Below are 13,003 nucleotides of genomic sequence, written 5' to 3'. Positions count from 1 at the left end.
CTCCAGGGAGGGTGAGGGTAGGAATTAGGTGGGCACCAGCAGCGGTGGGCAGAATCACAAAGGAAAAAAGAGATTGCAAAGAGCAGCCTGCAATGAAGTCACGGAAATTTTCTGAAAATTCTGGGTTGTGATTTAGAAGGCAAATATGACTTGATCGACGGAGCTGTGTTGGAGGAATTCGCGGGGGTGGGAGGTAGGAAAGTTGTCGACATTGGTAAGGCAGAAAAATGGATCAGTCAGGGAGAAGTGCTTGGGGAGCCCTTGTATTTCAGGAAGGGAAATACCAGCTAGGAAGGGAATTTGAAATTTGGGTTCCTCTTGCTAAAACACAAACTACCTGGTCAGAAGACTCATCCAGCATCTGTCAGGGAGACTCTGGGTAGTGTCTACCTGTTGCTGTACTTAAGGCAGTCCTTGGAAAAAAGCTTGGCAGGAGCACTTGACAGAGATAAATCTACTGATGGAAGGTGCCAGGACAGAAATGGATGTGGCTGCACACGTGGGGATGACTGGTGGAGGGGCAGGTGGGCTGTGAAGAGGGGCCAGGCTGGGGCAGCTGCGGCCAGGCTGCCAGAAACTGATTTCCACACTGCATGAGGAAGGAACGCTAGGGGAGGGGCCGGACTACTTTTTGTAGGAGGCTAAAGGGAGACAAGGACGGAGTTGCCAACTGCCATGCATCTGGGGAGATCAACAACTGGCCAGATGTTTTAGACACAACCTGTGTGGCCACCTGAGCATATGCCAGTTATCAAGACGGATGATACGCAATAGCCAACTGGGGCACTAGGCTGTGTCTTTCTGAACTCATGGGCTGTCTGTGCCGCGCATGCTGATGTGTGGGACATGGAGAGATGCAAGTGACGCAATGCAAAGTGTGTGCTGTTTCCGTAGCTAATTAGGAGCCTGGTGACAAAGCAGGAGCCTGGCAGAGAGGTGAGAGAGGGGGTCTGCAGGCGGCCGTCAGAGCCTGGTGCTGGGTATTCTGTGCTGGGATTGATGGATTGAGGCTCCAGGGTGGAGCCATTCTAGAACGTCCTGTTCCTGTCAGATCTGCAGCAGCAGGCGGGTGATGTGGCCTTGATTTAACTCTTGTAAGACTGGCCTTTCTAGCCTGTTTCAGCACACTAGGGCCGTGTGACAGAGGATTCTTGGCACGATTCACAGAGGTCTCAGTACTTAACAGCCTCTCATTTTCCTCCTAGTCCGAGGGAGTTTGTACTGTGAGTTTTTCAATCAGAAGCAAGCAGCCCTGAGATCTGTGGCTGGCCAGCAGTCCTTAGGGAAGAAGCTAGCTGCAGCCCAGCACCCCGTGCCCGTGGCAGGCAGGCTGGGGAGGACACTCATTTGTCCAGGAATGGCAGGTTCGAGGCCCTTTGGCCATCCCGTTGGCCATCTCCAGCCTCAGCTGAGTAAACTCCCTTCCCCCGCATCCCAAAGTTTGAACTCAGTAACTGTTTTAATGTGAATCAACATAGGAGGGAAGTAAAAAAGAGCTTGCAAGTTAACACAAACAAAACTTCAGCTCACAGAAATCCAGACTAGCAGGCGCTTGGGTGGTGCACTGCAGGACACCCCAAATCACTCGCTCCTGGATCCCTGACTGAGCATTTTTCTAGAGTCAGCGTTAGTGATGGAAGAAAGGAATGAGGGAGGGGAGAAGGTGTCTGGAATGTGAGACAGCGAGTGGAGGGTTGCTGAGGTGGAAGGAGAGAAGCAGGATGTGGGCCCCAGTGGAGGAGGAAGGAGGCAGGGTCCTTGGCCTCAGCAAGTGCAGGGATTGCCGGTGACAAAAGACGCCTGTGTCCCTCAGCCGGGCAGGCAGGGGAATGAGGCCTGGAGGTAGGGTAGAGGTGGCCAGGGGTTAGGACACGGAGGAGCCGTTTGGAAGTAGATTATTAACAGGATCCCAGAGGATCTGCAGGGGGAGTTGGGTGGGGAAAGCCCAGGGAACAGAGGGCTTGAGAGTTGCCTGCACATTTAGAGGACTGATGAAATCACGTTAGAACAAAACCACTGGGCCCCAGTCTGAAGTTTCTTGCAGGATGATTAGAAAATATGGCTTGAGGGGACTTTGCCTTGAGAGGGTCCTCGATAACTACTCCGTTTTTTGTTTGTTCGTTTGTTTGTGGTTACTCCGTTTTTTGCTTGTTTTTTAAAATCTTTTTTATTATTATACTTTAAGTTCTAGGGTACATGTGTACAACGTGCAGGTTTGTTACATATGTATACATGTGCCATGTTGGTGTGCCGCACCCATTAACTCGTCGTTTACATTAGGTATATCTCCTAATGCTGTTTGTTTTTTAATTCTCATTTTCTCAGGTAAGAAACTGTCTGCCTGGTTATATCAAGCAGACAATATCAGATTGGCTGGTTCTTCCAGGTCCATATAACGTTCCCTGTTTGTATATTGAGAGCCATCTCATAAATACATTCCATGACTAGGATTATGCGTGTCCTGCTGTTTCTCTGCTTCTTGACATTCTCAGCAACTGCTCCTCTCTCTGCATTGGGCATCATCTCCCCAAGCCCTTTAGCAGCAACGAGACTGCAGGCCACCTTCAAGGCTTATTAATTTTAGGCGAAGTTTTCAGGTTGGCCATCCTGGTGCAAAGGAAGCAAAGTATGGGAGACTTGTTAGACTCATCTGGCAAATTCCTTTTACGTTTTACATTCTCTCCAACTACATGTTTGTTCACTGCAAGTGTTGAGCATCAATTCCACACCAGGTACTATTTTGGGCTCTTGGGGTTATCCAGGTGAGTGTAGCCCTGGCAGCCTCATTCCTCCTCCTCTGCGCAGCTGGGTTTCCAGGAAGCATTCAGGGAGCTTAACATTCAGTCGTGAACAATAAGGCATTTTTCTGAATAACCATGCTATAGGGCAGAATGTGATGAGTCCTCTAAGAGGTGTCTAGATTGAAATGCTTTGGGAGTTCAAAGGAGGAGAGATTTACTGTGCACGTCAGAATTGTATGGAAGCACAGGTTGTACTGAGAGAGGATAAATAACCTATTCACTTCATCGTAAGATCATCCATAAAATATTATTGACATGGCTGGCAACACTGTTAATACTGTTTGGGCATTGCGAAAAAGTCTGATGTATAAATAACCATGGGTTCCTAGAATCATAGCATCTAGAATGTGAGCGTGGCAAGCAAATTTGGAAGACATCCAGTTCGACCTCCTCATTTTGCAAATGTATAAACAGATGTCCAGATAGGTTAAGCCAGTTGCTCAAGATCATAGAGCTAGTTCTGTGGCCAAGGCAGGCGCAAAAGCCAGCTCTTCTTACTCACTGTCCCCAAAGCTCATCTCACACTGGAGTTGTGACATCAGCCCTATTCTGCCTCTGCTAAACAACAGGCCCTGAAAAATACTCGAACGACGTAGGTGATTTGTGTCCCTGTCTCATGTTTCTTACCAGAATACCATCGGAGCTCCTCTGGAACATGTCCTTGGCTTCTCAGAGTGTGAAGTGTGTGTGACAGTGCTTTTCTGAGGACTCAGGTGACCTGGAGGCTGGAGAACAGCACGGAGCAGGGAAAACAAAGATGATGTGCTGGAGTGTGTGTTGCTTTTATAATTATGTGAAAGAAAATGTAGAGAAATTTGAAAGGTAAGATATGACCGCTTTGACCCCCTCTCCTCACACCAGCCTACACCCCACTTTCTTGAAGACCCACTCTGCAGCTTAGCAGCCAGGTGCCCAACACAGCCTGGCTTCAAGAAGGGAGCCCAGCCTGCCACGTTTGTTCTCTCTCCGTCAGTCTCTGTTGGCCAGTCTGTCCAGGAGTCACTCTGTCTGTGGGTCAGTCTCTCCTTCCTTCTGACTGTCTTCCTATCATTCTTTCTCAGTTGGTCCCTCTCACTCTTAAGGGCTGCCTAATTTCTCTTTCATCATGTCTTTGCTTCTCTCCCAGCCTCATTTCCAGTTTTGGTTTCCTCATAACTAAAGTGTGCTGTGGCCCCAACATGGCATCCTGACTTCTTTTCAGAGTCTGCCTCCAAGCTTCTGGCTGGTCTTGCCACATACCCCAGTTCATATCCCTTCACATTACTTCAAGCTGGCTCAGTCTGTCTCTTCTCCTCTGGCCAGCCAATGGCAGGCCACCTTGGTCAAGCGTGTCCTCTGGACCAATTGCCCCAGACCAGGATTATTTAAATACAACTTGTCCATCTGCAGTTGTCCTTAAAATCTGATTTATAGAGGGTTTGTGTGGGCTTGGCATCTCTGGTGTCCACCCGTTCTGTCTAGTGAATTGTCCTTCTTCCATGATGCCAGTGGTGATAGATCTCACCCTCCTCTCATCCCCGGGCCTGTTGTTGTGGAGTTGATGAGGCACTTCTGCAACTCGATGGCCTTGGGCCATGGAAAGGCCTGCCACTCATTTTCTGGCACTAGAATGGAAGCTTCAGTAGTACAGGAACCCCTATTTAGGCATTTCAGTTAGGCTTGGCACACTGTCTTGCATGGAGAAAGCTCAGAATAAGAGAGAGATTCTAAAGTATCTTCCACAGAACTAATCTGGCAAATTTCCAAGGCTCCTTTGGAAGATAAAATCTACTTGGGGGAATGGGAAAAGGCTGTCTACATAGATTTAGAATAACGAACACCACCACCATCATGATCCTTGACAGAACCTTTATGCCAGGTGCTGTTCTAAAACACTTCACATACTTTATCTCATGTAATCCTAACAACAGCCCTGTAAGATAACTGTTACTATGCCCTTTTTACCTTTAATGAAGAAACAACCTCAGGGAGATTAAGAAACTCACCCACGGTCACAGAGCTAGTAAGTGAAAGGCTGGATTTCCAACTCTGATCTAAGTTGTGGACGCACATGGTCAGAATGATGACATGCTCTCCCCAACCTCTCATTCAGCCAGTGTGAGAGGGCAAGGTGTCTTCAGCCACCATTTCATTCGTAAACATATGTGTTTTTATCCTTGGTCTACGCAATAGTACTACCACATAGGTAATACCAGCAGGTGCTGGGTGTTTTTTTTTTTTTTTTTTTTTTTCCTCTTCTACATATTCTTTCCAAAATAAATTATTAATTGCCCCTCTTCTAAATCTTATGTCACAGTCTTTAATGCCTGTATCTGAATTGCTGTTAAAACGTCTCTTGGACTCGTTCCCTGTGACATTACAATCTGGGTTCCTGTGGCGTAATCTCACTTGCTGGTTTTCCCCTTTGCATTGCATTTGGGTGATGAATGGCCCTTTGATGTTCCTGGCATCTGCCTTCCTGCCTCAGAGACTCACTGCTTGGGTCCTCTTTTCCCTGCTAATGGTGATAGATCTCACCCTCCTCTGATCCCCGGGCCTATTGGTTGTGAAGTTTATGGAGCACTTCTGCAACTCAATGGCCTTGGGCCGTGGAAAGGCCTGTCACCCGTTTTCTGGCACTAGAATGGAAGCTTCAGCAGGACAGGAACCCTATTTAGGCATTTCAATTAGGCTTGGCACACTGTCTTGCATGGAGAAAGCTCATGCAAGACAGTTTGCCTTCCACGACAGTTGAGACTCAGAATCACTTGCATCCGTGGCACCTTTGGGCATTGCAGTTTGCCTCTGTTTCACTGCCCTTTCTTCTGGTTTTCTTCACTCTGCCTCTTCTGTTCTTTGCTCTAGCCTGCTCCTATTCCCTGGCAGCTCCAGCCATGCAGCAAACAGTCACCAGTCTTCACTTTATCCTCAGAACTGGTGACACAGCACCTACTCTCTTCGTCTCTGTAGAGGCTTCCTCCAAAATTTCCATTACTTAACCCTTTCTCCCAGACTCCTCCTTGCCGCTCATCACAGCTGAGGACCCGCTCAGATCTGTTTCCCTCAGTTCTTTGGGAAAGCAGCTGTCTGACATGGATGTGCATTTGTTTAGCCTTTTCTGTGTGCCAAGCACAGGTTTGTGTAGTCATAGAGTTGGATAACATAGTCTTAGGTGATTTCTTCTTTTTTGTAGACAGTGTCTTGCTATGTCACCTAGACTGGACTGCAGTGGCACAATCACAGCTCCCTGCAACCTCAAACTCCTGGGCTCATGCAGTCCTCCCACCTCAGCCTCTCAAGTAACTGGGACTACAGGTGTGTGCCACCATGCCTGGCTAATTTTTTAAATGTTTTGTTCTTTTAAGAGATGGGGTTCTTACCACGTTTCCCAGGCTGCTTTTTTTTTTTTTTTTTTTTTTTGGAGATAGAGTCTTGCTCTGTCACCCAGGCTGGAGTGCAATGGCAAGATCTCAGCTCACTGCAACCTCTGCCTCCAAGGTTCAAGCAATTCTACTGCCTCAGTCTCCTGAGTAGCTGGGACTACAGGCATGCACAACCATGCCGAGCTGATTTTTTAATATTTTTAGTAGAGAGGGGGTTTCACCATGTTGGTCAGGCTGGTCTCGAACTCCTGACCTCAAATGATCGCCCGCCTCGGCCTCCCAAAGTGCTGGGATTACAGGTATAAGCCACCGTGCGGGTGTTTAAAAAAATAGAGTTTATTTTTTAACTCTTTGGTCCACATAAGCACAGCCTCGCCTACTATCAACATCCCACACCAGAGTGGTACATTTGACATATTCAATGCACCTACCTTGACACATCATTGTCACTCAAAGTCCACAGCTTACTCTAGGGCTCATTCTTGGTATTGTGCATTCTGTGGGTTTTGACAAATGTATAAGGACATGCGTCCACCATTGTGGTATCATCAGGAGCAGTGTCACGGTTCTATACATCCTTTATGTCTTAGGGCTTTTTAAAGCCTAGTAAAAGACATTGGAAAATAAACAAAAAATCACAGTACAGTTTTAGTAGTGTTGAAATGGAGACATAAATAAAAGGATGTCTGAGCATAAGGAGGAAATAGCTAACACTCTTTAGTGGGATCCATGAGAAGTTTTGGGTCCAGGACATTGGAAGTCCATTTTTTGTGAAGGATCAGGGTGTTATGAGGCACGTGAGGCTGAGGGGACAGCTGACCAGGGCACTCAGGCACAAACACCCAGGCATGTTTAATGGACCTCAGAATGTGGTGTAACAGAATTGGTTAAGAACAAAAACTCTTCAATCAATCCCATAGATAGGAATTCAAATCTGACCCTGCAACATACTTCCTGTGTGATCGTGGCCAAGTTACTGGACTTCTTTGAGCCTCAGTGTCCTCATCTGTAAAATGGGCATGATAATAGTACTTGCTTGTGGAGATGCTCTGAGATGCCTGAGAGGTATGTAGTATTATCCCAGTGCCTGCCCTATGGTTTGGGGACTCACATATCAGCTCGTGGTGTAGACTGAGAAGCTGAAAATGGGACCCAAAGGCAGACTGTAAAGCCCATGGAATTGTATTAAGGAGTTTGGACTCTATCCTCTTGCTCAGTGACTTTCAAATCTTGACAGTACATAAGAATCATGTAGGAGTTTATTAAAATGCAGGTTTCTTAGTCTTTCCCTGGTACTTTTTGTTTCAGTTGGTCTGGGGTAGGGCCCAGGAATCTGTTTTTAGTGAGTCTGATGTAAGTGGTGCAGATCACACTTTAGACTAGATCATTGGGAGGGTATAAGGCTTCTTGTAATATCTGTGCAAAATAAATCAAGAGTTTACAGAGGCAGAGAGAGGTTTGAGGCTTTCTGATAGTCAGGCTGCAAATCGTTCAGTGGAGCTAGAGCCAAAACCCCAGGCAGGCTTCCTGATTTCAAGCCTGGGCTCTTTCTCCTTTGTTCAAACACCATCCACACAGTGCCACAGGAAGCCAAACCCAAGCCTCAGCCGCTGGGGTTAAAGGTCTGAACAGCTCGTGTGCCCTGACCAGCTCGGATCTCTTCCGGCCACTGCTTTCCTTCTTCCCAACCCCCTCCCCCAACTACTTTATGGATTAAGCATAAAAATGTCTATGGGCATCCAGGTCCTGAATCTGACTCCTTGTAGGGCTGAGCACAGATTTTTAGGAAGGGAGACCAGGCACCCCTGTAGAAAGAGCTTTTCATCAAGAGCATCAGGCAGCGCGTGGTGGGCCTCACCTGGTTCTTCCTCCTGGGCTTGGGCGCGCTCTCCTCCCTGCTTGGCCTCTGCTGAGGACTGTATTTCCTTGAATTCTGCCTACCTACTCCCAGCGGGGCTACAAGCAATTGTCTGCACCAGTCCTTGTAGGAGGGTGCTCCCTGCCTTTTGGCAGCCGGCGCTATTTCTCTGAGCTAGGTAGCCTGCTCTAAGTCTCACTAGGTTTGCGAAGAGAGTCCTCCATCCCTCCTGTTTCTGGAAGAGGACTCTGAGACATGAAGTCCTGGTGAAGGCATGGGCCCTTGTTCACAGAGGGTGTCAGTGAGTCCTGGAGGAGTCCCTGCCCTGGTTTCCAGTTTATTCTTAAATCTTCGAAATCATCCAATCCCTCCTCATCTTTAAATTCAAACGCATAGAGTGCTAAGCACTCAGGACCTCTCTTTTTGACTTGTCGGCTTTTCCTGGCAGAGATATTCGAGAGCAATTTCACACAATTGGCTCGATGCTTCCTCTCCATTCTCCCCCCAAGTGCCTTTCAAGGAGAAGTGAAAATCCTGTGTTAAATGGGCATCCTGGGGCTGGGAGAGCATCAGCTGCCTTGGCCCCAGGTCATGGACGGAGCTTATAAACTAACAAGCGCTGAAAGCGACTGTGAAGGCCATGGCCTCAGAGAGCCACTGATGCTGAGCCTGGGGCCGACATGGGCCCATGCGGGGGCCAGTTACCATGGCCAGCCTTAAGCTTTCCGGATACTGGAGGCTTTGCAGAAATGATACATCAAACTCGAACTTCCCAATGCCAACTGGGGCAACACAAACATAGGCCAACTATTTACGTAGTTTCCCAGAGGCATATGGGAGAGCAGTGGTCTGGAGGGCTGTGGAATTGTCTCCTGTCTGTTAACTGTGACAATGACTGGACTGACCTAGATGTAACGTGCCCTGCACTGCACTCCCTGTGGCTGTCGCTCTTTTGCTCTCATGCTGATGTAAATAAAAGCAACCATTGAGGGAGCATTGGCTCTATGCTAGGTACTTTATATGCATTATCTCAAGTCATAACAGCTGGGGAGCTGTTCCTCTCCTATTTTGCATAGAGAGGCCAAATGGTTGACCCAGGGCAACTGCACAGAGTTCATACCCAGGTTGGCAAGAGTCCCACCTGATGGTGTTCCTGCACCCAGGATCCCACGTTGCATTGCCTTCCCTGGAAGTCAGAGTCAGGTCATTATCCTGAGTGACAAGGAGGTTGCTTAGTAACCTAAACCAATTGAAAAGCATGAACTATGGCTTGACAGATGACTCAGGGTAAATTGGTTCCAGTTCTGGCTGGGCATGTGCAGTTCTGGACATTCCCAGAACTCATGGAACTACTTGGAAAGAAGGTGGTGAGAGGGAATGAGAGCCAAAAGAGAGATAAAGTGCTGGGACTATATGTAGACAAGAGTTTGTCTACACAAACATGAAGGTTTTAAATTACACTTGCCTCGTGATTTCCCCTTCTATTGCTGCCTCTGTCTGAGGTTTCAGCCGCAGCAGCAGAGCTTCACCAGCTGCTTATGCGTCCGGAAGGGCAGTGCTTGGGGACTCTCCCCGCTGACCAGGCACCCAGACCAGAACAAATGGTCCAGCCAGTGGGGTTTTATATTCAACATCATTATTATTATAGGTTACTATTTTTGACATGTATTTTGATTGGTGGTTTACTTGTGATTCCAGAAGAACTGGTTATCAGTAGTGCCATTCTCCTCAAATATCTTCAAATACACGCTCACCACCATCCATGTGTGGGTAGATTAAGGAGCAGACATTCATTAGATCTGCAGTCTCCTGACCCGATGTGCATCAGAATCACTGGGAGAACAAACAAACAAAAATGAATCCAAAACAAGCAATGAACAGACAGATTCCCAGGTGTTGCCAAGTCCAAAGATTGATTTGGTGGAGAAATTGTATTTTGAAAGCTGCCCAGGTAATAATTCTGGCATATAGCCAGGTTTCTAAAATCTTGAATGAACTGTCTTGGGCAAACAAAGGAATTCTAGTTTTTTATCTGCCAGCTTTTTAAAATTTCCCATCTTTGGAAGGAGAGTGTTACATTAATCACAAACTCCCATGGTCAAGGTGATAGCAAAACAACATTGTATTCTGTTTGGAACCTTGGAACATTCAGACCTTGGAGAGAATAAGCAAAACATTTTCATAATCATGATGTCATGTGGATTGAAAGTAGAGTCTTGATTTGAGTTCCACTGCTGTCCATAAACAGCTGGGTGGGAATTTGGGTAAATCCCTTCACTTCTCTATAGCTCCCTTTCCTTATCCCCAAAATGAGAGTCTTGTTTTATTTCCGAGTTTCCTGCTAGGTCTACAATTATGTGATTAGCATCTCTGCTCTCTGGAACATTCTTTTATGTCCAGCGACTTAAATCAGATTATCAAATATTTATTGAACACCTGCTTTGTGTCCAGAAACTGAAATTATTTGAAAAATTGGATCTGCGGGGGAAAGAAGGGGCTGAGAAGGGACAAATACTGGTAAAGAGAAATGGATGGAGCTCAACAACTAAGAATTTTTGAACTCTAATAAGTGTTTCTACTTTCTCGCTTAGAGCCATTTTGTGTGGGTAAAGTGCAGGTTACAGTGAGACAACTGGCTGAAAGCAGCAAATAAATATAACCTGATGGTAACCGAGGTACTCAGCCCTTTGGATGACAAATATTGCTAGGTGATAAAAAGCACTAATGCATCAGGTGTGAATCTGCTGCTTCAGGAAAAATGTATTACCAGAAGGGAAATACTGGTGATTTGACTGACAGGAACAGCTGGAGGCCCCTATAATTGTCCAGATAGAAAGCAGGAAAAAATAAAAAAGAAGTTGTGTGCTATACGGAAGGACCTGGTGTGAGCTGTGTCTCTCGAATGTTCTTGTTTCTGAAGGTTTCTGCAGGTGGTTGATTCTATGAGCTCTCGGTTTCTCCCAGAGCTCAGACTTGAGGTGTTCAACAGTGGAAACCTCAGCCCCCCAAAAAGCCCTCAGTGCAGTTCTCCTTTCTGTGGAGGAACCAGTGGTGGTTTTTGAATGGCTTTTTGAGTTGCGCAGGAGTGCTAATGGTGGAGTGGGTGATGGGGAGCAGGCAGGCATGGCAGCACCAGCTGCATCTCCCTAAATGAGAGCCAGTCTCCTCCGACCTGATGGACGTATTGGGGGCCCTCCATGAAGCACTGGGATGAGTTTCCCAGTTGGCAGAACTTGTGAGCTACTTTGCTGGCCTTAGTCACCCATTTGGCAAAATGAAGTTAGGCAGAGATTGAGTGCTTAGTAAGGCAGTTTGGCTGGAGCAGTGACTGACTGTGTTCGGGGTGAGTTTGCTGGATAATTGAAATGGTTTGGCTGTGTCCCCACCCAAATCTCATCTTGAACTGTAGCTCCCATAATCCCTATGTGTCGTGGGAGGAACCCAGTGGGAGGTAATTGAATCATGGGGGTGGGTTTTTCCTATGCTGTTCTTGTGATAGTGAATAAATCTCATTAGATCTGATGGTTTTATAAAGGGCAGTTCCCCTGCATGTGCTCTCTTGCCTGCCACCATGTAAGACGTGTCTTTGCTCCTCTTTTCCCCTCCACCATGATTGCGAGGCCTCCCCAGCCATGTGGAACTGTGAGCCCATTAAACTTCTTTTTCTTTAAAAATTTCCCAGTCTTGGATATGCCTTTATTAACAGCATGAGGATAGACTAATACAATAATGTAACCAGATTTCCTGATACAGAGAATGGGCAGATGGTACATTTGTGGTTCCACACTCTCCTCCCAGAAGACAGGATGCTGTGGAATGAGTAAGAAGGGTAGGGTCCACCTAGAGAAAACTCACCGAATCCTCATAACAACTTTCTGGGTCAGCTGCTATCACCCACAACTTTGAGAGGAGGACACTGAGGCTTGCAAGGTTCAAAAGTCTTGCCTGAGACCATACAGCCAAGGAGAAGTGCCAGGGGGACATTGAGGTGTGTGTTTGAAGTCACCTCCCTGGAGCTGAATACTCTAGAAGAGCCTAGACCTGGAAGCAACCAGAACCTTCTCTGGGTACCATGGAAACCAGTAGCCTGGGAGTCAGACCCAGCTTTGGCATCCGAGGAAGAAGAAGGAGTGGGAGTCGGCCTTAGGGGGTTGTGATATGATCAGCAGTTCTTCCCAGCTTACAAGTACCTCCGGGCTGTGGGATCAGTCTGAGATCGAAAGGTCGAGGAAGGACTCTATTTAATCTCTGGCCACAAACCTCCTGCAAGAGCTAAGTAAAAGCCCCTCTGGCAACAAAAACCAGTGTCATAAAATACTGAGCTGCACTGATAGGTAATATGAAGTCATAAATAGTTGAATTTCCAAAATTTATAAAGAGAAATATAAATAACTCATTATTTTCCTATAACGCATACCGATCCACATCCCTCAAAATTTAGGGATCACAATTTTACCCTCTGAGCTGAAGAAAGTCAAATATGCAGAGTAGGCGCTCCATAAACATTCCTTGAATGAATAGATGAGAAAGGAACAAAGACAAAGTTATGTTAGGCATTCATTCCTTGTGTCCTGGGATAAAGGCAGAAGACTGCTCTCCAGAAGAGAGCATTAATACAAAACAAAACATGTTCTTTACTTCTATAAAGTTGCCGAAAACTTGAGGTGATTTTCTGATTGTTTAATATTATTTACATTTTGCCTGTCTAAAGCAGGTGTGTTCCTACTTCAGATCTTTTAGTAAAGCCTACTGTCCACAAAGAAACTGGCTAGAGCGCTATCAGTGGCAGATTTCTTCTTCCCTGTTTTTTTTTTCTTCCTTGGCAGACATCTCAGATAGAGTTTCTTTCTGGTATCTCTCTCAGGATATAGACCCCAATAAAACGTATGGCCTCACATAGCAGCAGCCTCACCGGGTCGCAGACGCATGTTTAGAATTCCTCAGTCTACTGTGAGGCTGGCGAAGAAAGCCCCAAGCAAGAA

At 46.6% G+C, this 13,003-nt stretch overlaps 1 protein-coding gene across 1 annotated transcript in view; it reads left to right on the top strand.

Annotated features, from left to right (window-relative positions):
* FOXO1 (forkhead box O1) overlaps nucleotides 1–13,003 on the top strand; it is a 339,803-nt gene that overhangs the window by 311,332 nt on the left and 15,468 nt on the right. The window contains exon 2 of the transcript XR_012426860.1: nucleotides 3,432–3,623. The gene's annotated coding sequence lies outside the window, so the exon portion shown is untranslated. The remainder of the gene's footprint in view (nucleotides 1–3,431; nucleotides 3,624–13,003) is intronic.

The sequence above is a fragment of the Macaca fascicularis genome, chromosome 17 (assembly GCF_037993035.2).
Source record: "Macaca fascicularis isolate 582-1 chromosome 17, T2T-MFA8v1.1".
NCBI lineage: Eukaryota > Metazoa > Chordata > Mammalia > Primates > Cercopithecidae > Macaca > Macaca fascicularis.
Note: the sequence above shows the minus strand (reverse complement) of the source record. Positions and strands in the feature narration are given on the sequence as shown.